The sequence below is a fragment of the Aythya ferina genome (genome assembly GCF_964211825.1).
Source record: "Aythya ferina genome assembly, chromosome: 5".
NCBI classification, from domain to species: Eukaryota; Metazoa; Chordata; class Aves; order Anseriformes; family Anatidae; genus Aythya; species Aythya ferina.
The window spans coordinates 64,333,571-64,359,917 of record NC_140301.1 but is presented as its reverse complement, the minus strand read 5'-3'; the positions used below and the strand labels follow the sequence as shown (position 1 = coordinate 64,359,917).

The window sequence follows — 26,347 nt, the reverse complement described above, 5'->3', positions numbered from 1 at the left end:
CCTTTGTTTTTTGTCCGCATTCAGATGGGTTCTTCAAGCCACCTAACTTTACTAGCAAACCCACTGAATTCTTCAGTTTGTCCCTTTGAAATTCCAAGCTCAGTCTCTCCATTAACAACATAGCTCCAGCCAACCTTCTAATTCATTCAAATATGCAGTAGTTTAAAGTGAAGTGACTTACAAGTGTTCTGTTCATGGTGGTTTTTTTTTTTCAAAGACACCAATTTTTATAATGCTCTTCTCCTTGCTTACCCAAACACTCAAAATATCATTATCTCCCATTGATCAGCTTACTGCAAGGTAAATAAATCATTTGACTACTATGCTCTGAAGTATTATTGACTTGCCATTATTGCTGCAACTTTTTTTGTCTTACTTATCTCTGGGAAGATAAAGTCCCTTCTACTGATTTGATTCTCCCTTAGCCATCGGAGGGTGATAAATGTGAATTCTTTCACCCACCTCCAAACCCACCCTGAGGCACAGAGCAGGTTGCTGTGTTACTCCACAGAATCACTTTATCCACTCTCATTTGAAACAATTCTTACCAATAAATGAGCTCTTGAGCTCTTGTCTTTTTTTTTTTTTCTCATTTTCCTCTCTTCTTGTTTTCTTAAAATGTTTCCTTCATTATTGCATGCACCTTCCCTCCAGCCCAAGCTTCATTTTAGCTTTCCTGAAAAGTCCCTACATCAGTAACTCTCTGCTGCTGAGGATTTCTGTTCCCCTTGATTTATATTACTGCTGTAATATTTAGTGTCATATCTTTGGTTAGTTTCATTTTTTTAGTGCATTTTAGATAATTTCTGTTGTGATTCCAGCTCATTAGGAAGGATTAGGATCTTTCCTTTATTTTTCAAGACTTAACTTTTTTTTTTCTTCTTCTTCTTTTTTTACCTTATCATCCAACCATCAACCTCTTTTATTTTAGCCATTGCTGTTTGTTACTATTGCATGATTTCCTGTGTCTCAGGATCCTGGAATCAGAGTCATACAATACCAATAAATAATATCAGAAGAGGGAATGTGAAAAAATAAAATGCTTAATGCTCCTTAAATATTTTGAAAGGAATATTCTAAATGGAGGGAGCAGAAGCTGTTAGCAATGTTCCTTTGAATTAATGCTGCTTAAATATGCCATTTTTTGCTTTGATCTTATTAATTTCAATTGCAAATGAAGCAGAGCTTTCACTCATTTTCTTTTCTTGAAAGAGATCAAAATATATCCTGTGTCCAGCAATTAAACAGTTTGTTTCTGAACTCCATAAACTTTAATGTTCCACTTGAAATGCGAGGGTAGGAAACATTAATAGGAAGTGTGTTAACTGCAATTTTTGCTGGGCTTCAAAATTTTGCAGCAATTCATCAATGTGATTTTGACATATTTGAAGGCTTCTGAGAAGTGAAAAGGCAGAACAATGTTGGCCCTGGCACAGAGGGAAAGAGCAGTTCGGGGCTTCCATCAAAACAGTCTGTAGGGCACGTTTCTGAAATTTGGGAAAACAACGGCACAGCAAACAGCACATGGCAATGTTTCTCTCCTCGCACGCTATTTATCTGTGCTTTAATTATGTCCTGAGTCCTTCGTGCAGCTACAGACATCGTTAGGGAAATCCTGACACTGTAATGCCACCTGGGGACAGCGCCTTGCCCCGAGAGCTCCCAGGGGAGAGCTGTGCCCCTGCGGCACAGGGCTCACACCTGTGGCCTGCGCGGGGCTCGCTCCTTAGAAGATGACACATTGAGCCCTTTGTAGGCAGTTAAAACACAGAACTGAAGGATATTCGTTCACCTTACAGATTCAAGTCCAGAAGCGAATGCTGGCTAATTTATCCCCGCTCCCCTGGCAGCCTCATCCAGGGGCTGTAATTTTTCTTTCCTACCAAGCCCTGTGAGAGGCCGAGTGAAAGCCGGCCTGCCAGCAGCGTGACCCCGTGGTGCGAGCACCGTGCAGCTCCCCGCCGAGCCCCTGCTCCCACCAGCAGCACGGCAGCGATGCTCCACGCCAGGCCACATGCCCCGCATCCAACACGGCCGTGGTGAGCTTAGCAGCACGCAGCTGGTCCCCGGTAACGTTCAGCAAGGACCGGCATTCGCTTTCTGTTTCGGCGTTTCATCTCGCCGCTGACTTTTATGGCGTTCTCATAAAAGCTTAAAAGCTCATCTTGTAGTGTAATCAAGCTAAAAAGTCACGCTATCACAACAATGTGATTGCTTATGCAATATGTTAGAGGCGTTTTAAAAAAAGCATATGTTCAGTCTGCTATGGAAGAGCAACAGGATGCTGTAAAGTTGAAGCCTGTTATTAAATCTGTCATAAACTATAATATTTTATTTAACTCCGGGTAAAACTCAGCTGACAAAAATACTTTATGGTTGCCTATTAATGTGAATAGGAGCCATGCGTCATCACTAATGCAGGAAACAAATCATGCGGGCCAACTGCTTAATAAGAAATATCTTCTGCACTGTGCTTATCTTTGTCATCTATTGCTACAGCTTTATCTTGTGTAAAGGTGCTTCCCTTGTCTTGCTGTACGGAATACTCGATGTCGCTGCTAAGCACATTAATTTCTGCCAAAGAGAACAGAAATACCTCCCTAGCTTTCTTCTGGTGCCAGAGTGCAGGCAGAGGGCTGGAACACGTGTGTGGAGCACAGCGCAGAGCAGAGCACCAGCCTCCCACCCACTCCTCCCGAGCTACTGGGCGGCTTGACTGCCCAGCCCTGCCCTTTGCCTCGTTGTCACACAAGTGGTTTTGCAGAGGCAAAGACCTCGCAACCAAAATCCTCCTCTCCTCTTGCCCAGCTCCACGTACCACGGGAGAGGACGCATGCACCCAGCGGCGGGCAGTGCAGTGTTGGGCTCAGAAATCCTGGTGTGAATTACAGCTGGAGAGGTGAAACCCAGACCCCAACCCTAGCTCTCCCTCGTGCCCAGGAAGCGTGGGTTTGGTTCATTCCGGCAGCCCACGGTAAGTCCTTCATCTGGAGCTTGGGTTTCAGCTCACCTCCGTGGGGTGTCGTTTCATTTGCCTTGCAGGATGATTCCTAATGATAGGAGAACTCCTTACCCATATAGATTATTGCTACTGCTATAACAAATTATGCAAAAGATACACAACTGCTGAAGATACACATGAAAGGAATTATCGGGAGACAATCTCAACAAGTAGATGTTTGACAGCACAATATTCAGAGCAGGAGAAGCGGTGGTTTGTGTAGCTGCCATGCCAGCCATGGTCAGCTTGATGTCCCAGGGGGATGTCCCCGGTGTCACCAAGGGGAGCGGCGGTGCCCCAATTCCCCCTCCAGGCCAGGAGTCATCAGACAGTAAAACCACAGCCTGCCCTCCTCGCCTCGGGTCATTTGTCTTGGCTGAGAGATTCTGCAAGTGAACAGAGATACGCAACTTATGGCTTGCAAGGGAGAAAAAACACTTTGTGTGAGAGATCATCAATTAAACCCAATGTATCAAATAATGGGCCCTGGCAGCAAGCTGCAAGGAATTAGGAAATGCTTACTTAGGGGCCATTAGAGTCAGTACTTACATACAGGCACACTCACGTGCTGTAAACAAACACAGAAATCCACCTCCAGCAAAGGAAGGCTACATTTTCTAACCATCACATTTTACAAGAACATAAATATAAATTCCTGCACCAGCAGACCATGCTGCTGCAGAGGAAAACACCAGATTTCCCAGTGTAAATGCAACCCATAGATGTTGCTAGCAAAAACATTCAGAAATCAATGAGATTCATGCACGTCTGAAGTCCAGACAAGCAGTGAGAGGACAACTGAGCGCCTCTCACATCTCTCCTCACAGTGCCTGGTTGGCTCAATACTCACAGCACACATAATTTCAGTATCAGAAACAATCACAGCTTTACTCTAACCCAGAAATAAGCCAGGAGCTAAAAGAATGAGTGGTCACCTCTCGACCTCACGGCCTGATCTTTCAGCTCAAGCTGTGTAATCTGAGCACAATGATGTTCATTTATTATTCCTCATGATATGATGCATCATGTCATACCAAAGTGTCTTCAGCAGGCTGTAACAGAGAAAAGCAGATGGAAGCCAGAGATGTTCTAATTAAGCTCGATAATAGAAATGTTAATTAAAAAACCTTGAAGAGGAAAGGACATTCTGTAATCTCCTGGTGCTCTCAAGCGATGCAAAAATGTCCAGTTGGAAGAAGCAACGTCTCGCTGGAAGCAGTCGGGCAGGAGTGGTGGGGACAGGCTTTGCTCTGAGCCCCAGCCCCAAGGGAGGGCAGGACCCACACGTCCCAGGGATGCTGTGGGGGAGGACGGACACTTCAGCCATGATGTTCCACCCAGTCTTCCAGCTCCCTTTTTAAACAATTGCAGAAATATTTTAGGGGGGACAAAAAAATACACTTTTGAGCCGATGGTTTTGGAGTGGATGCTGCCCCGAGGTGCTGCAGCCCCAGCCCAGCAGAGCCTCGGCTGCGGTCCCATCCCTGTGCCCATCGGCCGTGCTCCCCTCAGCATCTGCCGGGCAGGGTACCTGCCTTAGTGCGAGGGAGCTTGGTTGTAGCAGCTTGTTAGCTAAACTCAAGCACAGAGCCATCTGAGAGGCATATCAATTAGCAGGGACGAGAGATATTTCAAAGGCCTTCTATAATTTATCTGTGTGCTGGATTAAAGCAGAGAGCAGAAATTAGCTGAGTCAGCAAGCCCCTTCACTACCTCGGTGCCTCCTCAGGAGGAATATCAAAACCTTCCTGGGCTGCTTTAAAATGAGTTCATCTGAAACGCAGCCTAATGACACCAAATCAACAGCAATGTACTTACCAGGAGAAGCCTTTGATTCTGTGAAAAGCTGCCGTGATAATTGTAGGTAATGACATCTGGGTGCTGCTCAGGAGCCAGCTCTGAGCCCTGCCCCTCTCCCACGGTGCCTGCAGCGGGCACAGGAGCAAGGTGTGCTCTTTCCACCTGAACATCCAGCCCTGCTTCATTGCATCATTTCATGCTGCACTGATAATGAGAAAAAGCACACTTTTTCACTAGAAAAGTGATGGGGGAGATGCTGAGGATGCCACAGCCCCAGCTAGGTGCCCAGGCACCACGGGATTTCACGCCTCCTAGCCTGCCTTTTCCATCCTTTCTTTCCTTTCTCCCGCATCTTTCTTTGAGCCATATCAGTGCATAAGAAACTGCTCTCCTTGACCCAGGACACAGCAGAGCAGTGGAGATGATTCCTGACACTCCTCACTGCCTCCTCTGCCCCATCTGCACCCCTCCTGGGGCTGCTCAGCACCACCACTGCCCCTCCGCCTGCTCACATCACTGCCCTGGCCGCCCCCTGTCCCCCACCACATCCTGCTCACGCAGGAGCACTGAGGCACCCAGCAGAGCACGTCCAGCCCCCCAGTCCCTATCCCACTGTTTGCACCTCCTCCCTCACCCTGACCCAGCACCAGAGGCTCTCCCTGGATCTCTGGAGCTCGTGCAGGCTATTTTGTAGTGGGGTAAAAATGCCCGACTTACAGTGCCCAGAGGAACACAAATAACTCAAACCATACAGCTCCCCTCAATTAATTCTCATGTAGCTTTTGAGAAAGCATCCAATCTTGATTTTATTCATTTCCAGTGCTGGACAATCCATTTCAGCTCTTGTTAAGATGTCCCAGTACTTCATGACCTGCAGTGATTTCTTGTTTCTGAGCTCAGTTTGTCTCATTTCAGCTTCAGGCACCAGATCTCATTAGACACTTATCTGCTCGGTGGAAACACTCTGTGCTGTTAGCGCTCCCACACTCATGTAGGTACTTGGGACAAGGACGAGGTTATTTCTCGGCTCTATCGAACTGGACATCCTCTCCAGGATGCAGCTTTCCTGCCTGTTAGAACTGGGAATACGTCAGTAGAGACTCACAGGATGTTTCCCAGGTCAAAGCCAACACTTCTTGTTGGCTCTCAAAGCGAGAAGCTTAGCTCATCTTCAGTACCTAGAAAAATTTCTATTTTATTATGCTGGAAGAAAACTTCTCCTGTGACCTGGCAGACATTTGCACTTGATGAAGACAGCTTGTTACTGAATCCCTGGCAGACCAACACCAGCAGCACCTCCTGCAGACCGCAGCCTCCCTCACACAAAATAAAGCCATCTCCTTCCTGTGAGCTCTCGGAGAGGCTTTCGGACTGCATCCCTGGGTGAGATAAGCCCGCAGGCTCTGCCAGGGCTCAGCCAGCCTGCCCTCCACACTGCAAATTTACTGTTTGCTGTGCTGTCTCTTCCTCACTTCTTTCTATTTCTTTGCCTGTTACAAACAATATTCTAGATATTTCCGCCAGCAGAGCATGCTCTGCTGCTCAGAGGCTCTTCTTCATCCAGAAGGGATCGTTTCTGTGGTTTGTACTTTCATTAAGACAACAGATGCACTTACCTGTGGCTCCACGGGTGGAAATCGTGAGCTTTAGAAGAGACCACTGGGATGAGATTCACTAAATGGAGAAAATCTGGACTTATTGGGAGCGAGCCCCCGGGCTCCAGGCGTTTACTCAAGGAGCAATTAAAAGACGTGCAGCTGTAGGCTGTCGGGTTTCTGCCACGGAGCACGAGGCCTCTGCCAGGCAGCTGGGAGGCACGAAGCAGTGCCGGGGATGCTCTGCATCCATCCCCGCAGCCCCAGCTGGACCGGGGGCAGGAGGCACCCAGCCTCTGTTAGAGGGGCACAAACCCGGCCGCTGTGTGCGTGTGGCCGTGGGCTGGCAGTGGGCAGAGGAGCCCCGTGCCCCCCTGCTCTGTCCTCCCCCCGTCAGCGTCCCAGCCAGCATCGATCCTGCCGCCTGCTTCCACATCGCCATGGCAACCGCCCAGTCTGAAATTAGCTAATAGCAGAGATAAGGCAGAGAATACTTAGGAAATTCTTATCAAGCCGTTACTGCCATTGCAGTTTGCTGCGTTTCACACTGTACAAGCATCTCCCTGTTTGCGGGGAAATTACAGGAGAATGCATTGCAAAGTGTCTGGTGCGTGCTTCGGCTGATTTCCCCGTAACAAACCTGAATGAATTAGAAAGAATACAGAGTGCTTACAGGCATGAGAAATCGAGGTTTTATTTAGGTCATTACAAAAAGCCTCTATTAACTCACCTTCAGAAGAGTGCATATTAAAACGAAAATATGTCTCTCCCTTAACTGCCTGCATCTACTCAGCACCTAGGCCATTGTTCATGCCACACGCTATGAGCAGTGCAGTGCGTTGTTTAAAACACTTCTCGTTGTGCTCAGTCTGCTGGGCAGGTCCTTAGGAAAGCAGTGCACAGCACAAGGTGCAGCACGGCGCTGGGGGTGGCAGCCTGCAAGGGACGGGCTCACTCTTGGCTCTCGGCCCTGCGCCCATCCCCGTGCTGGGCAGACGTCGTGACCACGGGCACCGGAGGGGCTGTGCTCTACCCCGTCACTCTGCAGGCACAACGCTGCTGGAACAGCTTTGGGGCTATTTGCTGTGAGAAATACTGCTACTCGAAGCATCAAGTCACCGAATTTCCCTTCACGTCGCTGTTTTGGGGGGTGGCTGCCCTCTCCCAGCAGCCTGGCTGGGAGGTGGCCGGGGTCCTGCCTCCCCCGCTGTCCCGTGCCATCCAGCCCTCAGGGGCTCCTGCTCCCACCTGTGGGAAGTGAAGCCCAGCAGCCCCAAAGCAGGCAAATCTGAAATCAATTTTCTATTTACTGCTGTCTTGATTACTTTGATTTGTACTTTGCTGAGGCAATTGAGAACTGGAGGGTTTCTGCACGTTGGGAAGGGTCGGTGGGAGTCACGGGGCAGCTCAGCAGCGGCGGCACACGGCAGCGCCACGCCACCGCTGGAGCCTGCAACCAGGCGGCTGCGGTCCTCACCATGTCCCCCTCCTAAACCACCCCTCTGCAAACACCGGGAAAACACAAGTTATTTGATGAGAGAGGAAAATAAATATCTGTTCAAGCATCTCCTGTACTGAGAAGAGGCACAAACTGGTGCTCTCAATCCACTTCTGTGGAAGGCCGACGAGGTTTCCTTAAGCTCTCATGTTGCCCAAAGCAGCATTTCATGTACAGAAGCAACATCAAAAGAGGAAAAGTGCATAAATGTCAGGCACAATAAGAATAACACCGCTGGGACACCACCAGAGCTTTGCTCAGCACTTGCCATCCTGCATGCCCGGCAGCAGTGATGTGGGGGTGCTCCCCCGGGCCCAGCTGCAGCTGCAGCACCCAGGGCGCAGCCGTGCAGTGGCAGCAGGCTCACGAGAGCCTGCACGAGCGGCTCAGCTGCGAGCCCTGGGGACGGGCAGCTCCAGCTGTGCTCTGCAGATGTGCTCTGCAGATGTGCCTGCCGCCAGCACCTGGCAGGACACAGCAGGGAAACGTGGGGCGGAAAGCTGACAGCACGGGCTGGGGGCAACGGCTGACCGGCGGCACGTGGCTTCCCCACCTGGATACGTCCTTCCACAGGGCATGGGGAATGCATGAGGCTTGCCTGCTGCAGGGAGCTGCAGCACTGGAATATTAACTCCCAGAGAGAAAAAGTACCGACAAGGTGGGTTCTGCTGCCACAGCAAAAAAAGGAGGGGAAAAAAAAAACCTACAGAACTGTTCAGTGCCATAGCAAGCTGAATAGAAAACAAGTTTTTTAAAGCCTGAAAGCTGTCTTTTTCACACTCCCTTTTTTTATCACAGAGAGCCTTTTTAACTCTGTAACATACAGACTAGAAATAAGAGGGACTCCGGGGTGGCATGCAGCCTCCTAACAATACAGCAACCTAGGTGACAGTGGATTGCTTTGAACACATTTTGTAAGAATTTTAGAGGGGCTGAAAAGGGGTTTTCTCTTTTTAGACTTTCTCTCACTTCTTTCCTATTTGGACTTAGTTTTAGCTCAGAAGCTTCCCTGCATCTGGTGGGATAAGCAGTGCTTGCTAAGGAAAGAAAGCAGAGGGAGAGGCTGCGTGCCCAGGCTTAGCCGCCTATGGAAAAGAAATGTTATTAAATTGTTCTCTTTCTTTTCTCTTTGTAGTCCACTGATCCTGAAAACTAAGATGACTGCTGGTGTATTGAGGCTTGTGCATCCCAGGCTGTTGTAAAGGAAATTGCCTCCTTGATCTAGGACGTGTGAGCCTGAGCAGATAAAAGGAGCTGGTGAGCGGTGGGTCAGAAAAGCCAATCCACCACCATTTACTGGGCTTCTGCAGCATTTTAAAGCTTGGCTCTGACTTAAAAGGAGATCCGTATTTAACTTCTGCAGTTAACAGCAGTGGATCTCCGTTCCTTTCCTCTAAGCTGGAAAGCAAATATTTTACCACTGTGAAATTGCAAGCAGCAGGCATGAGCGTGGACAGGGCATGAGTGCAGAAGCCCCGGTGTTCCTCCTGCCTGTAGCTGCTGCTGCACGGAGGGGTTCCCAGAGAGGTGCTCTTGGGGTTTGTCTCTTGCTGTATAATTTTCTTTGCCTTCTAAGAAGGAATGAATATATTACTTAGAACTAAAAGAAAAATAGCAAGCTGGAGAGGTAGGCATCATTTATCCATCACATCTCTTTAAAACCCATTCTTTTCTCATTCACAGTAAATAACCTGCAAAATTATATGAACATAAAATCCCATCACAATAAAAATGGCTTTTTAGCGGGTAGGTAGAGACAATTTCAGACCAACAAAAATAGAACACTGGGAAATAACTCAATACTCAGGACATCAGACCATCCTTATCAACTTGTCGATGGAAAATCTTGATTTAGTATTTTTTGGAGAAGCACTGTGATTTAGTTATTGAAAATTTCCTACAAATAAAGCAGTACACACCGACAAATCAGCAACTTTTGAAATATTTGCTCAGGGATTTAATTTGGAATTTGAATAACTTATGACATTTTTTATCAGATCATTGAATGACAAGTTTAAACTTCAGTTAAATATTCAGTCCTTTTCATAGGGCACTTTCACAGTGTATGGATAGCAAAGTATATTTATTAATCAAAGAATAAAGTACATGTAGATGAAAGTAAGCACAGATAGGAGAAAGAGTACTGAACATACTTCAGCTGTACTCCAAGATACTTTTGAAAATAATTTCATGCTAAAATAACATATTGGGAAAATGTTGTTAACCTAGAGTGCATGGGGTAATTGTGATGTGTTATCTTTCCTTGGGACCCCCAATCCTTGATAGCAAATACTTGGTCAATCTCCTGTGCAAAGACTTATCTAGAACATTTAATATTTCCATGGGATCATACCGCATGCTAATTTTCATAAAGAAATAAAATTTATCTTAAAGAAAACACTTTTTTTTTCCTCTTCTTCTATAGGGAACTATTCTATAATTTATTCTTCTGAATGGCAGAAACTTTCTTCTGCTTTCCAGCCTAAACTTATTCATGGAAATTTTAAATCCACTTGTCCTTGTGCCAGCACTGTCCTTTAGGTTAAATATTGCTTTTCTCTCCCTGGGGTTTAGCCCTCAGTGCATTTCTCTGAGGCAGTCACGTCCTCCTCCGGTTCCTACTTTGCTCATCTAATTAAGCCATACTTTTAGCCTCTTATCAGGGGAGAAGTTCTTCATTTGAACTGGTTTCAGATAGTTTAGCAGTGGTTTAGCTTCTGCACCTCCACTGCAAAGCAAGCCCAGCGCACACCGATATCCATCTGCCGTCGTGCAAACAAGCAAGTAAGTAAATAACTGGGGAGAGAACAAGCTGTCCTCGCTCGCAGCAAGTTCATTACTTCTGAGTGCAGATTGTGCCTCTCCGAGGCTCCTTCCCTTCACTTTTAATGAAACGAGCTGAATTCCTCTGTGTTATCTGTGGAATACATGTGTGTATAAAACAAAATAAGTACAAGGAGCCAAGCTGAGAGTCTTTAAAATAGTAATCTGTAAACATATTACTGAAGCAAGCCTTGAATAAAACCCACACCAAATCACAGAGAGAAAAAAAAAAATACTATCATAGAAAAGAAGCTGCCCCAGGCTGAAAGCCCCCACTGCCAGCCCCAGGAAAAGGGACCCAGCACCAAGGCTGCCCCCGTGCCGGGAGGTCCAGGAGGGAGGCACTGGGGACTGGAGGTGCTGGTCCTTGTGCCTGCTGTACCGAGAGGGTGAAGAGCAGGGCAGTAAATAAAACAGACACGGAGAGGGCTGAGGTACTCAACAAGTTCTTCACTGCCTGTCAGGCTTGCCACGTCTCTCAGGTCCCCAAACCTCCAGGTAGGGGCTCGGGGGGCAGAGCCCTTCCCACTGTAAGTGAGGAGCAGGTTCGGGACCTCCTGATGAAACCGAACAGGTACAAGTCTGTGGGGCCCAATGACATGAATGCTGCAGTCCTGAGGGGGCTGATGGAGCTGCCAAGCCTCTCTCCATCCTACCTGAAGAGTCCTGGCAGTCAGGGGAAGTCCCTGTGACTGGAAAAAGGTAAACATCACTCCCACATTTAAAAAGTGTGGAAAGGAGGACCCAGGAGCTACAGACCAGTGAGCCTCACCTCTGTGCCTGGGAGGGTCATGGAACAGATCCTCCTGGAAGCAATGTCAAGGCACATGCAGGACAAGGAGGTGATCCGAGACAGCCAGCATGGCTTCACCAAGGGCACCTCGCGGGAGGGCCAGGAGCCAAGGCAGGAGCCCAGCTGCTGAGATCAGCCTCTGGTCACCAGACAGCTCAACAAAACTTGTGGTTTCTATAAAGTGGATAAAAATACAGCCTAGGACTGACATAGAAGAGGTGTTTCTGCCTATGATCAGGCACTCACCCATCTCCATGGGTTCCTGGCCCAAGGGCTTTGCTGGTCCTTGGGACAGAAAGCTTTCCAAACTACCGAAGAGCCACCAGGACAGGGACACTCATGTGTGATGGTCTCAGCCCTGGGAAATGAGACCCCTGCGTGCCATTGCCTTCCGAACATGCTGCACAACTAGGAAGAGAATGAAGTAGATTTTCTCTTCATACCACAGGGATTTAAAGCAGTTGGAAAAAGGCCAAAAATAAGTAAATCAGCATCCTCTGATCCTCTGAGCACAGAGAAAGGAGAGCATATCTCAGCTCCCTTGTAGCGATGATGGATTAATGGTTTTGTGAGCGTGTAGGAATCAACCCTATTGCAAAATGCATCTGTCACACAACTTGCAACACCTGTCACACATTAAACACGACGTGCTAGCGTAAGGCAACATCTACCTTAAAATGAGCAACGTGAGATAATAGGAGATGTTTTTCATCAACACCCAAGTGCCTCTCACACAGGAGCTGCTGTGCCCCTGTGCTGGGAGGACTCCTTCAGGCATGGGGGCTGCGGGTGGTGATTCTCCCCCTGTGTCCTGCTCGGTGCCCAGCCAAAGGGGCAATGGGGACTGGGGGTCTCAGCACCCCGCAGGTGCCTCATGCTGTGTGCTGGGCAGTCAGACAGGCATCCTGGCACAGGCAGACAGCACATCACATCACATATTTGGCAGTATCGAGGGGAAAAGCAGCACATCTTTAGAGGCCAAGCACTGCTGCCCCTGTAGTCCTCATGGTTTGAGGTGAAACATTGCATCTGGCATTTCCGTGCACAACTGCTTCAGCAATATCTGCCTCCTTGGCCACACAAAGCAATCAGAAACTCACCCTAAAACCGAGTTTGTCACACTCCTGCCACCTGCAGTTAATTTAGAGACCAGGGCTGGTTTCCTAACGGGAAGGGGAGTGTGGCTGCCACCACCTCACCAGCACCCAGGGGTGCTCCGGACACTGCTCAGGACATGCCGTGAGGATGGATTTGTTCGTGTCCACCCGGGGTTTAGCAGATGGAAACTGCTAGCCATCATGATTTGTATTCCTAAACAGCAGCAGGACTGAGCACATCAGAACCAGGTTCACCACTCAGAGCAGTGATTAATGAGCTCAGTGTGATTCCTCCCGGCCCTGAGCTTACCTGCCCGCCGCAGCAGGAGCCAGCAGCCCGGCTCCCCACTGCTCACTGCCCCTGCGGCAGGGAGAGACGGCCCCAAACAGCAGCAGGTTTCAGCCCCGTTAAAGCTAACAGCTGCTTGAAGGCTCGCCAGAAAAGCAGGCTCTGCATTTCACCTACACAGCATCTGAGTGCCCCCAGGGGAGTCCCGGCAGGCACTCCCTGTGCACCCCCAGGGCCCCATCTCCTTCCCACACAATGAGGGAGAGCCGTGGTGAGGTGGCAGTCCATGCCTTAGGAGCTAGTTTGGAAACACCGCTTACAAATGGCAAAACCATGTCAGTGAGCTTAAATACAAGCAGTTTATGACCGTACACAGACTGGGGCAGGTCTGGTTGCAAGCGCAGCACCCACAAGCTGCCTGGGGGCAGGGGCCCTGCTTGTCGGCACCCTGGGAGCACCAGCAGGGATGAGTGGGTCGGGATGAGCCCAGTCCCAGACACGTCCCCCAGGCACTGCACAAGCAGTGCGGGGCAAGCAGGCCTGCAGCACGGCAGGGGCAGGAGCACGGGGTGCCCGCTGAGCACCACTGGCCCCCCTGCCCCATCACAGGAGCAGCCAGCCTCATGGCTGAGCGAAGAGCAGCTTCAGCTCAGGGTGAAGATCAATATCATAACGCCCATCAGAAGGAAAATAATGTGGTCAAAGCAGGTTTTTAACAGTGCATAATTCTGCCAGAAATTATGTAACTAAAATATATACACATTGACTGCTGTGTGTCAAGGTAAGTCCTCGCTGAAGCTGCACTGCATTTGAGGTCCAAGTCCCATGGAAAGCAGAGCACATAATTGTTTTATCATACAAGAGAGGCGGGCTGCAGAGGGAGGTCATCTATTTCACTGATGCTGATAATGTTCTATTTCTTCCAGTTATGCCAATTGATCTAATAAAATATATATTAAAAAAAAAAAAAAAGTAAAAAAGATCTAATTAAAACAACTGTTTTGAATTGAATTCTGCAGAATGAGCAGTGGAATGGGTGCTTCGCAGTGCCCCCAGCCACCCAGCGAGTGTGTTGAGCTGAAGTTGTTGCCATAGGGAGAAAAATTCCCGTACATGGGGAATGCATAGAGAAGGCAGAAATGCAGCTCTGTCTTCAACGATGAACACAGCTCTTAGCCTGTCATGCAGGGAATTTCAAGCTCTTACCCGCAAATGAAAGCCCATTAGAGGAAGGATCAACAGCAGTAGCAGAACTTTATTTTTGTACAAAACGCCCTGCTTGGTTGCCAGCCTCGTAGCTGGGGATGTCAGCAGGGAGCAGGCAGCACCGAAAAGCTTGGGAAACAAATGGAGAAGCCAAAACTGCCAGACCTGCTGCAGACCACTTCTTATTTACTGCGGTTAGCCTTTCTTGAGGGCATATCCATCGTTAATGAAGATTTGTCCTTCAGCTATAAGCAGGAGTCCTCTAAAGCTTCAGGGGAAAAAAAATAAAAAATAAAAAATCAGAGGACAAGACTTCAAAAGGCTCACACAGATAGAGTTCTAAGTTCCATCCAAACACAACCAAACCACGTTTTTTCCTCTCGTTTGACTCTGCTCATATCCAAAAGAGCAACCCAAAGCCTGCCTTGGGAAGGAAGAGGGCTGCAGCTGATGTCCAAGCCAGCACCGTGTGGGGCTCCGTGGGGTCGGGGCGAGGAGCTGGGACCCAGGACGGTGCCCCCGGCCAGGCTCTGCGCCATGCAGCTTCCCGAGGGATGGGCGGCTTGGTACGCTGCTCACGCGCCTGTACTGTAATTGCAATTCTACATTGCTTGTATTTTCTAAACAAAAAAATCAGGATGACTATTAAAGCTGAAATGAGGCATTATGAGAGCTTTTAGATTTATACAGCCAATGCCTCAAAAGAAATAGAAGGCTCCATTATAATGAGAAAGAAAGAAAAACCTTCTCCAGAGCCCATTACTAAAAAAAGGAAAAGAAAACCCTCAATGTCGTCTGTTCTACAAAAAGAAAAAAAAATCTCATTTAAGCTTTATGACAAACATGACAAAACAAGTGCAGACTTCTCAGTATCATTCATGAAACACAGCAATATATTGAAGAAACAGCCATAAGTAATGCAGTAAAATTTTGTTAATTAAACATTTAATGTAACCAAGCTCGTGAGCTGGCATGGGGTTTCTCTGCAGCTCTATTTTTAGTGCTCACTGAGCTGAGCAGCAGTTCATCTACCCACACTTGGAAATTATGGACCTGGAGTTAATTATGAATTTAGAAGTGCTACCTGTGAAATTCATTTCTATGCCGAGCAAATGGTGAGATAGGTAGATGAGGGAGAAGTGTTGCTCATGCAAGCACACAGCTTCTCCGGAGCCCGATGAAGCCCTCGGCGCCTTTGCCTCCTCCTTCCTTGTGGTGAAATGCACCGCACACCATTGGCAATTGGTCTTATTTCAAGTGGCAACCCCAGGGAAGAACAAAATAAAGTATCCTTCTCCTTATGACAGCCTTATTAGTATGTATGTTCAAATGTATCAGCCTAATGAGGCCATGCCATTACAGCAAACTGCTGTTTTGAGTATTGTTGAAGCCTCAGAATACGAGGAGAAATTTGGGGGAAAAGAAAGGCTATTAGTTAAACACAAATAGTCACAAAGTAATAGCAAAGACTGCCAAAAAATACATTGGTTTCACTAATAACTGCTGTGCAAAATGTAAAGGGGAGAATTTAAACATCCTCATATTTTATTTCGAGGCATGAATAGCTACAAGCTACTCTCTGAGCAACGCAGACCGTATAGCACTTCCACACTACAGGCAAGATCCATCACAGCCCTCAGACAGGAACATCTGAACCACACATTAAATTAGGCAAGATGAAAAAAGGCACATTATTCTAAAATGCCAAAGACACTCAGCTTCCTTTTCCCTTCAGCATTCAGCCAGTTATTGCAGATGAGGCTGCAGCTGAATTTGCCATGATGATAACAAACGGGCACCCACAGCGCAGCGCGGGGGCAGCGGGTACAGCCCTGCTTGTCCACACCCCTAGGAATATGGGGTTGGAAACGTCTGATAAAGGTATTTACATATCTGTCCCTTGTAAGCTTTTGGGATTTTTGTTAGCTTTGCTGTCTGGAAAGAAAGCCTGGGGGAAGGACAGTTCGTCAGAGCAGCACTGAAGCAGCGATCCCACCAGTTTGGGTCCCACCACGAGACTTCGGGGAGACCACTGCCTTTCAGCCTGCCCCTGCCTGCCAGCTGCATTTGTATCTTCCCACGGAGGAGGTTAATGGGTATTTATTGTCTAATTCTTGTACACAGCCATAGTTACAGTCAGTTATAACCCAGCTAAGCAAAGCATTCCTCAAAGAACCTCCCAAGTGGAAGAGAGACGGGCTGTGTCTGCCAGTCCCCCTGCGGGAGCAGCCGCTGCTTTCCCACTATCCACACTCACTTAGGGGAGCAGAGCCCCCTCATCAGGTGCTTGTGTTAGTAATAAAATTTATTACAAAAGAATACAGCCCTGGTGAGGATGACCAGCATGAACTAGTAAGCACGACCCTGTCCAGCCTTTAAAAAGCAACAAGACCTTTCCTGAAACCATCACTTTACTGCAAAAACTTCAGTGAGGTGACCCCCAGTCTGCACTGAGGACAGTGAATTTCATCCTGCCTCTTACTCGCTCACCCTCTGCTGCTAGCAAAATGCTGCGCAGCAGAGCCAGGGGACCTGCAGCTCCAAGGGGCTGATGGAAATAAAGCTTTGAAGGCAGCTGAAGCTATCTGTGAACCTTTATCTCAGTGACTGCATCACGGCAGCACCATGACATGTAATTTATTACTTGCCAAACACTTTGATGCACTCTTAATAAAACATTGTGTAATGGCCTTTTATTTTTAAGGAGCTCAGAGATTCTTACAGCAGAAACCACAACCAGTCATCTTTTCAAGACCAAAACATATTCAAAAGCATTCACGCTGTGTGCTGGGTAATGTGTTTGTGCCTGATACTCCAGAAAAGCCGCCGCAGCGCCTCGTCCCCACGCCACGACGTCCTTCCTGATGCTGGTGGCAGGCACAGCTGGGTTATCTGCACCCACACGGCAGCCAGGGCAAAGCAGCTTCCACCTCGTGCTTTCAGTTCCCCAGCTCCTTCTGGATCCAAAATGTGATTTCAAAAGGATGTTTTTTCCCTTTGAAAGCCATCCCCAGCCTCTCAGAGCAGGGGGCCGGGGCAGCCCAGCTTTCTGCCACGGAACAGCACGTGGCTGCATTTGTGTGCTGGCTGTCACACAGCGCAGGGTGAGGCACTGAATGCTGCAAAAAAAACCATCATTTGGGCAGCGGAAAGCAAGAGGCGGGTGCCTTTGGCGAGGCCCCCAGCCCAGGGGGAGTGCTTTGCCTACAAGCCCCAGGCTGCCACCGGCACCGGGAGCAGAGCAGAGCCCGTGCCCGGCCGCTTGCTGTGCACCACTCACACAGCAGTGCCACCTGTGAGAGCAGGGCTCCTGAGCAAGGCAGCACCATCTGCAGAGCAGCAAGCTGGAAACAGCAAGGTTTTCACTGGCACATCAGTAGGAAGGCTGTAAGCACTGCGTTGTTGAAGTTTGGCAGCAGGGTTCTGGGTCATGGGATTCAGGTGCAGCTTTTCTTCCCAGCCCCTTCTGCAAGTCCTCGAGCTCTGCCCCTTGCTCAGCACCTGAGCGGCAGTGCCCAGGGCACTCGGGGCTGTACAGCACCCCGGGAGGAGCAGCAGCAGGGGCAGAGCCCTGCTGGGATGGCCTGAGGGGCTGGGACAGAGGGACAGAGGGGGGCACTCGCTGCAGGGCCCACACAGGCAGCACTGGGTCGGGCACTCCATCCATCCATCCTTCTGAAGCTCTGCAGCAGTTTGCTGAGCTGGGAATGCTGCTCATTATACAGCAGTGCTGAGCATATGGTTCGCAGTTGTGAGCATAAGGAAATGCTGAACTAATTACTGCACAAGGAGCGGGAGCGCTCCCGGCAGCACGGAGCTCCAGACCTCTCCTGTCCCCTTTCCTCAATGCCTGCCGTGCAGAAGGCCCAACCTGGCCCGAAAGCAGAGGCTGTGCTGGAGGGCACAGGGGGAAGAGGGCGAGGGCAGGAAGGGGGCAGGCAGGCATCGAGCACATGCTGATGGCAGGCAGCAATCTGCAGCTCATGGGGAACTGAAATCAGTGTATGAAAAATACAGGCTGGAAGAGCTACTGTAAACCAGGGAGAGGGCTCCCACCTCGGCTTCAGGATGTGCCTTTTATTAATGCAGGCTGACATCTTCTAGAGGTGGAGGATCAATAGCAGGGCTGGGAAGAGCCCAGCATCAGCTGCCCCTGCAGGAGACCCTCGGAGTGCAGGTCCAGCTGCACCACCAGCCCCTGGCCACGGGCACAGCTCCACAACCTGACCATGCCACACATCCTTTCACCTCTCCGCAGAGCGTTTTGCATGCACACCCCAAAGCCAGGTCTTACAAGCAGCAAGTCATCGTGTTGTGGGGGATACGACAGGGACAGAGGGCTCCAGCTGGGGGACACACAGCTCCCGGGGCTTCGCATGCTGCTCCTCGGGGGGGTCATGCTGCAGGACCTCCTGTGCCCAGCACACAGCCCTTCTTGGCATGGTTGGACAGCTCCTTGGAGCTCACAGTCCTTCTTCTCACTGCATCAGAGCCTTGCCCAAGCGTCGCCAGGTGCTGAGGCCTTTCCCCAACCCCGTGCCAGTACAATTGGCTGTGCTGGTTTAGGGGCCGCAGTGCCTCTGGGATCCTGCATTCAACCTGTGTTCAGAAATAGGAGGGGAAAAAAGTAATTCCCACCCTCACTTCTGGGCTATCTCCTGAAATGTTATGAAAAGAAAACAAAACTCCTGGCTTGCCCTGCCCCCAGCACGCACAGTGATTGCTTTCTCACTTCCATCCAGAAAAGTTCAAAGGTAGCTAATGAAAGCAACGCTGCACTTTGCTAGCAATCAGTTCACAGGAGAAATTGCCGGAGCCAGACAAATTGGCCAAAGTTGGATGCCTTTCTGTCACTTCTTCACGTGCCAATTACCACAAACAACTACAAAAGCTTGCTCTGCAAAACAAATTGTTTGTCATTTCCCTACAAATATGGGAAGCTTTGCCTAGCAGTGAAATGAGCCACATTGACCAAGGAAACATGAAGAGATTGCTCCCATCCCTTTGAATATCCGGCGAATGTAGGATGGAGAAAAAGAAAAAAGAAAAGAAAAGAAAAAAGTTGCCTCACCAAAACAGTGCTAAATTCTTATTCATTAATTTAAGTAACTGCAGCAGACCAGTAAAATATCTATTTCACCTTCTTGGCATCCTGCGAGTTAGATCCCCAGGTGGATTTACACAGACAAATGTAAGAGCTACAGACTCAAACCACCCTCCTGTGGCTCTTCCCCTCCAAGGGCACACATTTGCCATGAGCCACAGCACCCTGCCCACATGCAGGTGTTCCCACCTTTCCCTATGCCCCAGTCTCTATTCCTTTCCAAAATAGAAATTACAGCTTGAGACCTGAAGGGAGAGAGATTTCGCCCCCCTGCTCTCTCTTACCCACATCCTCTTCCAGGCTGCATCCCCTTGCTGCAGGTTTTGCCCCTGCCCTCCCAGGTAGCCCCTTCACCTGCCGCAGGAGCGCTTTCTGCACTCATTTCCCTGCAGGGCACCGCGAAGCCGCGCTGCGCTCCCCGTTCAGCAGGGCAGGGCTCCGAGGCCCTCCCCGCAGCACGCGCTTCCAGAGGGCCGTCATGCCTGCTTTCACACACAGCTTGTTACCTCTCGTCAAGGAGCATTCTCCTGAGCACCAGCAAGGAGAAGAACAAGCGCAGGATTTCTCCTCTAATCACTAGCACGTAGGTTGCTTTTTTTGTTCATGTTGTTTGGTACAAGACCATTGGCTATTACGGCAGTTGTACTTAATAAAATGAGCAGCCCTCCAGAAACATTTAACCATTGCAATTTCAGGAAATAAAAAGGGACCTTTCAAAAAGCTATTCCGCAGGGCTAACGTCATGCCCTTCTAACCATATAAACCATTTAAACACCACCCTTCACAGTAACCTGGGAGCTTACCAGCAGAATTACCAGGTGCACCATTCTGAAGCCCGAGTGCCCGTGCACTCCACCTATGCCAGTGTTAGGACTCAGTTTGGGGCTCATCGGGCACACAGCTCTCGCTCTCAGCAGGAGGAGCAGCTGAGAAACAGCCCGATACCAGAGAACTGGGAGCATGCTCCAGCAGGCACCTCTCCCCACCTGTGTTAGAAGCCTGGCTCAGGTGTGCAGAGGGAATGGCAGGAGTGCTCAGAAAAGGCAGGGTGTTTTCAAATGGTGCTTGTAGGCATAGAGAGGAGTAGGGTCTGCCATCCTGTGTGTTTTGTCCCTGTGATACCCAGCTGACACGATGCAGCCTTCTTACTTTTGTAAAAATCCCAGTAAATAACTCCACGACTCCCAGTGCCATGTCAACCAAAGCTGGAGTGTGCCTCGATTTCAGCTGCAAGAGGGCCCTCCAAGCAAAGGCTGCCGCACTGCCAAATAACACATTTCAGCTGCCAGGCGCAAAGCAGTAATTCCGTGGATACTTTAACCCATCCCTCCGTACTTGGTTGAGCCGGAGCTCCTTGCTTTGGCTGCCAGCAGGAGACATCCCAGCCGGGGAGCAGGGGCTCTCTGCAGCGTGCGGCCGCTCAGCCACCACCGATCAGTCCCCTCCCAGCACAGGCTGCGTCCCCTCCTCGTCCCAGACAAATGTAGGATATTTTTCAGAGGCAGAGCCAGCTCATGGTTCCCTTTGCTGCTTAGAAGCAACTTTTTATTTCATGTATGTGGCCAACTGAGCAGGAGTTTGTCTGAGCGCTTGCAGCTCCCCTGCTCACGCAGCTGCCTGCAGGAGGGCGCAGGGCACGTGTGAGCTGTGCCATGCTGGCTGTCACCCTGCTGTGCCACCTGAGGGCAGCTGGTGCCTCTGTTTCACAGCAGCTTGAGAGCTGAAACCTATGAAATGGGGAGCTTACTTAAGAACGATGTTTTCAAAGAAGTTTAGTTTTAAATTTTTCCAGTTATTTATAAAACGAGAGATCTGTCAGTAAACAGACGGCAGTCAGTGCTGCTCTTACCTAAAGCTGCAGCCCTCCTGATATATTCCGAGGCTATTACCTCTCATTGTCTAGGCTGTGGGGTTGTCACATTTGCACAAATGTGCTTGTGCAGAGCAGAACATCCCCATCCGAAGGCAACTTCATGCAGGGGCAGGAGGTGAAGGGGCTGAGCGTGCCGAAGCACGAAGATAGCGCTGCCATCAGGAGGGGCTGGGGGAGCAGAACCAGCAGCTGCCTCGTCACCATGCCCCTGGAAACCTTCCTCAATCTGCTTTGCGAGCCACGGCACAGAAATAAAGCTGGACGTACATAATAAAAGTATGAATTCCAGGTAACACAGACCTCAGCATGTGTACCGCGTTGCTCCAGCAGCTGAAGAGGAGCAGAAGCTCTTCCCCAGCATCACCCACTTGAGCGTTTCAAAGCGCGTTGCAATGACAGCCACACCAACCACTTCATGTCCTCAGAAACATAAAGCTAAGCCACCTTTTGTTTGTCTCCTAGCTAGAAGTAGACTTCACACAATAACAAACAAACCTCTCATCCTTTCCGGCTCCCCATTTCAAGACACTTTGCAACTCAGCCCTGGTTTGAGGTCAGAGTTTATCAGGGCCGAGGGTGACCCGGCGCTGGGGAGGCCACAGAGGGCAAGCTGCGCTGCCTCCAGCTCCCTTCCAGCAACGCCACGTGCTCATCACTCTCAGCAACGGCTGGTCAGATTATTTCCTCTTATTCTGAGTCTAGAAAGAGCCCACAGAGCTGCTTTCTTGCCCACAGAACACTGTGTGCCTCCCAGAGTCACTGTGTGCCAAACCTCTCCATAGCCCACCGAGAAGCCAATGCCACCAGCCCCCTTCCTGCGCCTCCGAGGGCATGAGGCGGGTGGGCAGCACAGCCCCTGGGCAGCAGAGCTCAGTGCCCCTGGCTCCCCGGCCCTTTCCTCACCTGCAGCTGCTGCAGGAGCTCCTCGTGCCTCAGGCATTTCAGCCTCCCCTGCCAGTAGCAAGCTGTTCCCCCAGATCCCATTTTCACAGCACAAAACATGACGGAAGTCCAAAGCAAATTGATCCACAGCAACCTTTGCAACACTTCATTGATAAAATCCCTGAGCTGCTTTGATATCAAATTGCCGTTAGCGTGCATTTTCCTAACTCTACCTGAAACCGTGAGGGAGACTGACCTAGAGTTCTGGCGACATACCTAGATAAAAGCCTTCCTAAAGACTGATCAAAGTCATTGTGCGTACGAGATAAGGCACAGAGCAGTAAGCTGATAACAACTAAGTAGTCTTATTAAAATATGTTTTCCAGTGACCACAACGAGAACGAGCAGACGGTGTTTCCTTCCCGAAGAAATCTGTCTGCAGGGAGCTGTCCAGAGAGCCTAACGCTGGAGGTGATGAATTTGGAGAGCCCCAGATGACGAAGGGCTGAGCACGAGCACAGCTCCCCTGCCATTACGGTCACATCAGCTTCAGTGGCATGAGACGGGTGTGACGGGACAGCCTGGATTTCTGCCCCAAACACTTGGCTGCACAGGCTGGCAGCCAGCAAGGGGCTTTATCCCTTTGCACCTTTGCAGCTAGGCTGGCAGAAATTTGTCCAGCTCCAGGTGGAGCTGCACCTCCTGCCCCTTCAGCCAGCTGCTTGCAGTGCTTCCCCCCTGTTTTAAGTTGAAACCATTCCCCCTTGTCCTGTCATGATCTGGCTGAGCAAAAAGTTGCTCTCCATCATTTTTATAAGCCCCCTTTAAGCACTGAAAAGCTGCAGTGAGGTCACCCCGGAGCCTTCTCTTCTCCAGGGTGAACAGCCCCAACGTGGAGTTGCATTTTAAAGTAGGATTCAGATTTCCAACACAAACTATACTTTTATGCTCGCTTCTCCCTGAATCCCCCACTTCAAAAAGTAATAGCTCAGTGTTGCTGTAAATTTCCTTTAAAATCCATAAAACATAAAAAATACAAGTTCAGTGAAGGAGCCAAAAGCTCTATGTCGCCCTTTAGAAATAAAGTCAGATGTAGTTCTGCCATACCTAAGTGTACGGAATGAAGTCAAAAGGCTGCCAATACTCATGAAATTGGCTTGAAGGCATGGGTCTGAAAAAGCAACAGCAACTCTTGGGACTTTCTGTTTTCTTCCTGGAATCCAAGTCTTTAGGATTTGTATTTTAAAGCTTGATGCTACAAGCCAAGGGATTACTCTACATTTAGAACAACCTTTTAAAATGAGTGTTTCAAGGTGAAAAACTCACATCATCATAAGAATTTGGGGGCTGGTGCTTTGGGAAGATGCTTAATGCTGAAAGCCTGCAGATAAAGATGTAAAGATGTGCTGGGGAAACCGGAGCAAGCAGGAGGAAACCCGTCAGCGTCTCCCAGCCAGCATGAGCGGGGCAGGCAGCGAGGGGGTGAGCAGCAAACAGGGACCTTTCACATTGCCTGCTCACTATTAGAGCTCACTCCTGCCCTTCTGCTCTGGTTTTGGCAGGAGATGTGGCCAGCAGGTCTTTGCTTCGGGGCACATTACCAATTGCGGGCTGTGCTGACCTTCCCTTCCCTCTAGGTCCTGCCCTGCAAACCCAGGAAGGGAAGCACTGTTGTCCCCATTTATAGGTGGAAAAATTAAAAAGGAGAAGTTGAGAAGTTCTCCCAAGTGGGGCCATTTCAGGAGCCAAGCAGCCTGCAGCTCGGGTGCTGGACATCGGCAGAGCCTTTTCTGCAGCACGAACCACGCGGGCACGGGGCTGCTCGCTGCAAACCCAGCTGCCACCGCAGGGCAAACGCGCACCGTGCCCTGAGGCCTTGGGCTCGCAGACAGAGGTAATGAGCAAAACTTCAGTGACTACACAGGACTGGTTTTCTTTTTCTTACTGCTTTTCTCTTTTATGTGTTTTGTATTCCTTTTGACACCTTTCAGCTCAATATTTCCTTTGCTGTTATTTTCTGCTTCCACCTCTCTCCCCTTGCTTTTCATGTTCCAGATGATGGCTTCAGTGCGTACAGATGTGCACAGCAATAGGCAGTGCTTGAAACCTCTCACAAGTGCTTTAAGCCAGAAGGTGCAAGTCTCCTCTCTTCCTAAAGCATACCAAGAGAAAGCTGTTAACCGGGAAAAAGCGCGCTGACATGCTGATACTCTTTGTACCAGCACGGCAGCCCGAGCTACGCTGCTGTATCGCTCTGCGGGCAGCACTGCTACAAAACCAGAGGCACACGCGTGGGTCGGCTGCCCCGGCAGGGCATGGGAGAGGGAACAGCTGCATGCTGGAGGGAGTTATTCACGTTGTCCTTTCTTTTCAGGCTACAGATCATTGTTCCAGCTGGCCAAGCAGATGTCAGGTCTTTGGTGCTGGGTGCCCCAGTGCTGGGTCCCCACAGCGCAGTGCAGAAGGTGCCGCTCTTCAGGCCCTGCCACCCTGCAGGAGTGGCTGACTCTGGGATTTCCTCCAGCACTGCCTGCAGTGGGAGGTGGCCCCTGGTGTTCCTGGGGTCCCAGCAGCTGGGTCAGGCTGGTGTCAGTGCCCTCTCGCTCCGCTGCCATCAGGGTCCAGCTCCCACCCCGCCGCAGGAGGACCCCGGTCCCCTTCACTCCTGCGCAGTGGCACTGCTTTCCTGAGGAGCAGCGACATTTGTCTGTTGGCTTTTGTTCTTCAGCAATTTGCCTGTCCTCCTCTTGATCCAGGAACCTTCGTCTAGAGAAATAACGCTGTATGTCTGCTGAGCCTCAGTGACCATTTCTGTGGGCAAGGCCGTGCTCTGCATGTCGCTGGGGATGTCACAGGCGACCACGAGCCCCGAGGCCATCTCTGCGTCTCTGCTCTCCTGGTCACCGTCCCAGGACTGGAATGCCACCACCTGCAGCATTTCTGCACCTGATCCAGCACACATCTCGGCGACATTGGCCAACACTTCCCTGCCTGCCTCATGGCTGTTCTGGGACTGCTGACTTCCAGGTGGCTGAGCTGTTCCATGAATTGCCTTAATTATGGTGTTGCCTGTTTGCTCATCAGAGATGACCAGGATTTTCCCCATTTTGCTCGTCCCCACGTCTCCCTCAACAGACATGTGGTTGTAAGTCACCTGAGCGTCCTCCAGAGCAGATGTGGAACACTGGAACAGCACTTTTTCTGCTGTTTCCAGACTTTTCATCCAGTTGTCACTTGTTTGCTCACCATGACTCCTTATTTTACTTGCTATGCTGCACAACAAATTCTCTCCGCTCGGTGAAAGAATATTGTATTTCTGCTGAGCTGTATCAGTCAAGCCTATAAGGAACACGTGGCTCTGTTCATTTTCCTCCACCATAAGCTCTATTCCCTGCAGATTGCCAGTCTGCAGCTCAAGCTCCAGGAACAGTCTGCCCTCCGAGACCAGTGCAGCCCCCTGTCTGTGTTCCTCAGCTTGCTGTGATCCCTTTGGTACCGGCGGCTGGGAGCCGGGCGGTGCCTGCTGCAGTGGCTGCTGCGTGGGCTGCCCCTGGGCTGCAGCCGTTTCGACACTTTTATCGCAACTTTCATTTTCAGCCCGCTTTAGCGACTGCTTCTCTGCGCTGACGATGCTCTTGGATTTGCGGGTGGGGGACTTCAGGATCTCAGCCAGAGACTTCCTGCTCCACACAGCGCTCGTCTGCTGGCTCTTGTTTGTCACTTGTCTTTTCGTTCGCTTGCTTATCCAGGTGGCTCCCTCCTCAGCCTGGTACGTCGCGTTCCGCACTTGCTCCAGCCGCTCGTTGGAGTCGGCGCTGAGCGGCGACGGGCACCGCTGCTGCCAGGAAGCTTGGTCCCCCTCCAGCCCCTCCTGGGCACTGTGGCAGGAGGCTGCCCCCAGGGACTGCCAGCTGGGCTCTCTGGAGACCCTCTGGGTGCTGTGCTGGGACTCCTGCCCTCGTGGGCTGCTGGCCTCCAGGCCGGCTCCACACTGCTCCTCAGCCCCAGGTGCCTCCGGCTGGGCAGCATCCCCCAGGAGCTCCTTCTCCTTGGTGCCACTGGTGCTGCTGCTGGCAGGCTGAACCCCTTTTTGCTCGTCCGTGCTGCCCTGTGAGCTTCGCCTCCCCTGGGCTTCTGGTGGCTCTGGCTCCGGGCTGTCCCCCGCGGGCGCTGGGCCCTGTGTGTGCTGCTGCTCCTGGCCCTGTGCCTGCTCGCTGTCGCCCTGAGGTGCCTGCCCCCCTGCTGCAGCTGTTTCAGGATGGTTATCTGAGATTTCCTGTTCAGCCCCATTTACTGGCTGGTTCCCAGTATCGATGCCACTGTCCGATTTTTGACCGAGGGGCTCCAGGCTTTCTGATGGTGCCATGGTGCTTGGCTCTAGCCCTG

The 26,347-nt window shown here is 50.2% G+C and overlaps 2 long non-coding RNA genes across 2 annotated transcripts; both read right to left on the bottom strand.

Annotated features, from left to right (window-relative positions):
- Positions 1-2,261: 2,261 nt before the first annotated feature.
- LOC311437445 lies at positions 2,262-6,675 on the bottom strand. The gene is made up of 4 exons (XR_014693473.1): positions 6,418-6,675; positions 4,820-5,005; positions 4,129-4,354; positions 2,262-3,387 (listed from the first exon to the last, which is right to left on the bottom strand). It is a non-coding gene; the product is annotated as an uncharacterized lncRNA (long non-coding RNA).
- A 3,390-nt stretch (positions 6,676-10,065) lies between these two features.
- Positions 10,066-11,669, bottom strand: LOC311437447. The gene is made up of 2 exons (XR_014693475.1): positions 11,490-11,669; positions 10,066-10,811 (listed from the first exon to the last, which is right to left on the bottom strand). It is a non-coding gene; the product is annotated as an uncharacterized lncRNA (long non-coding RNA).
- Between the last annotated feature and the right edge of the window lie 14,678 nt (positions 11,670-26,347).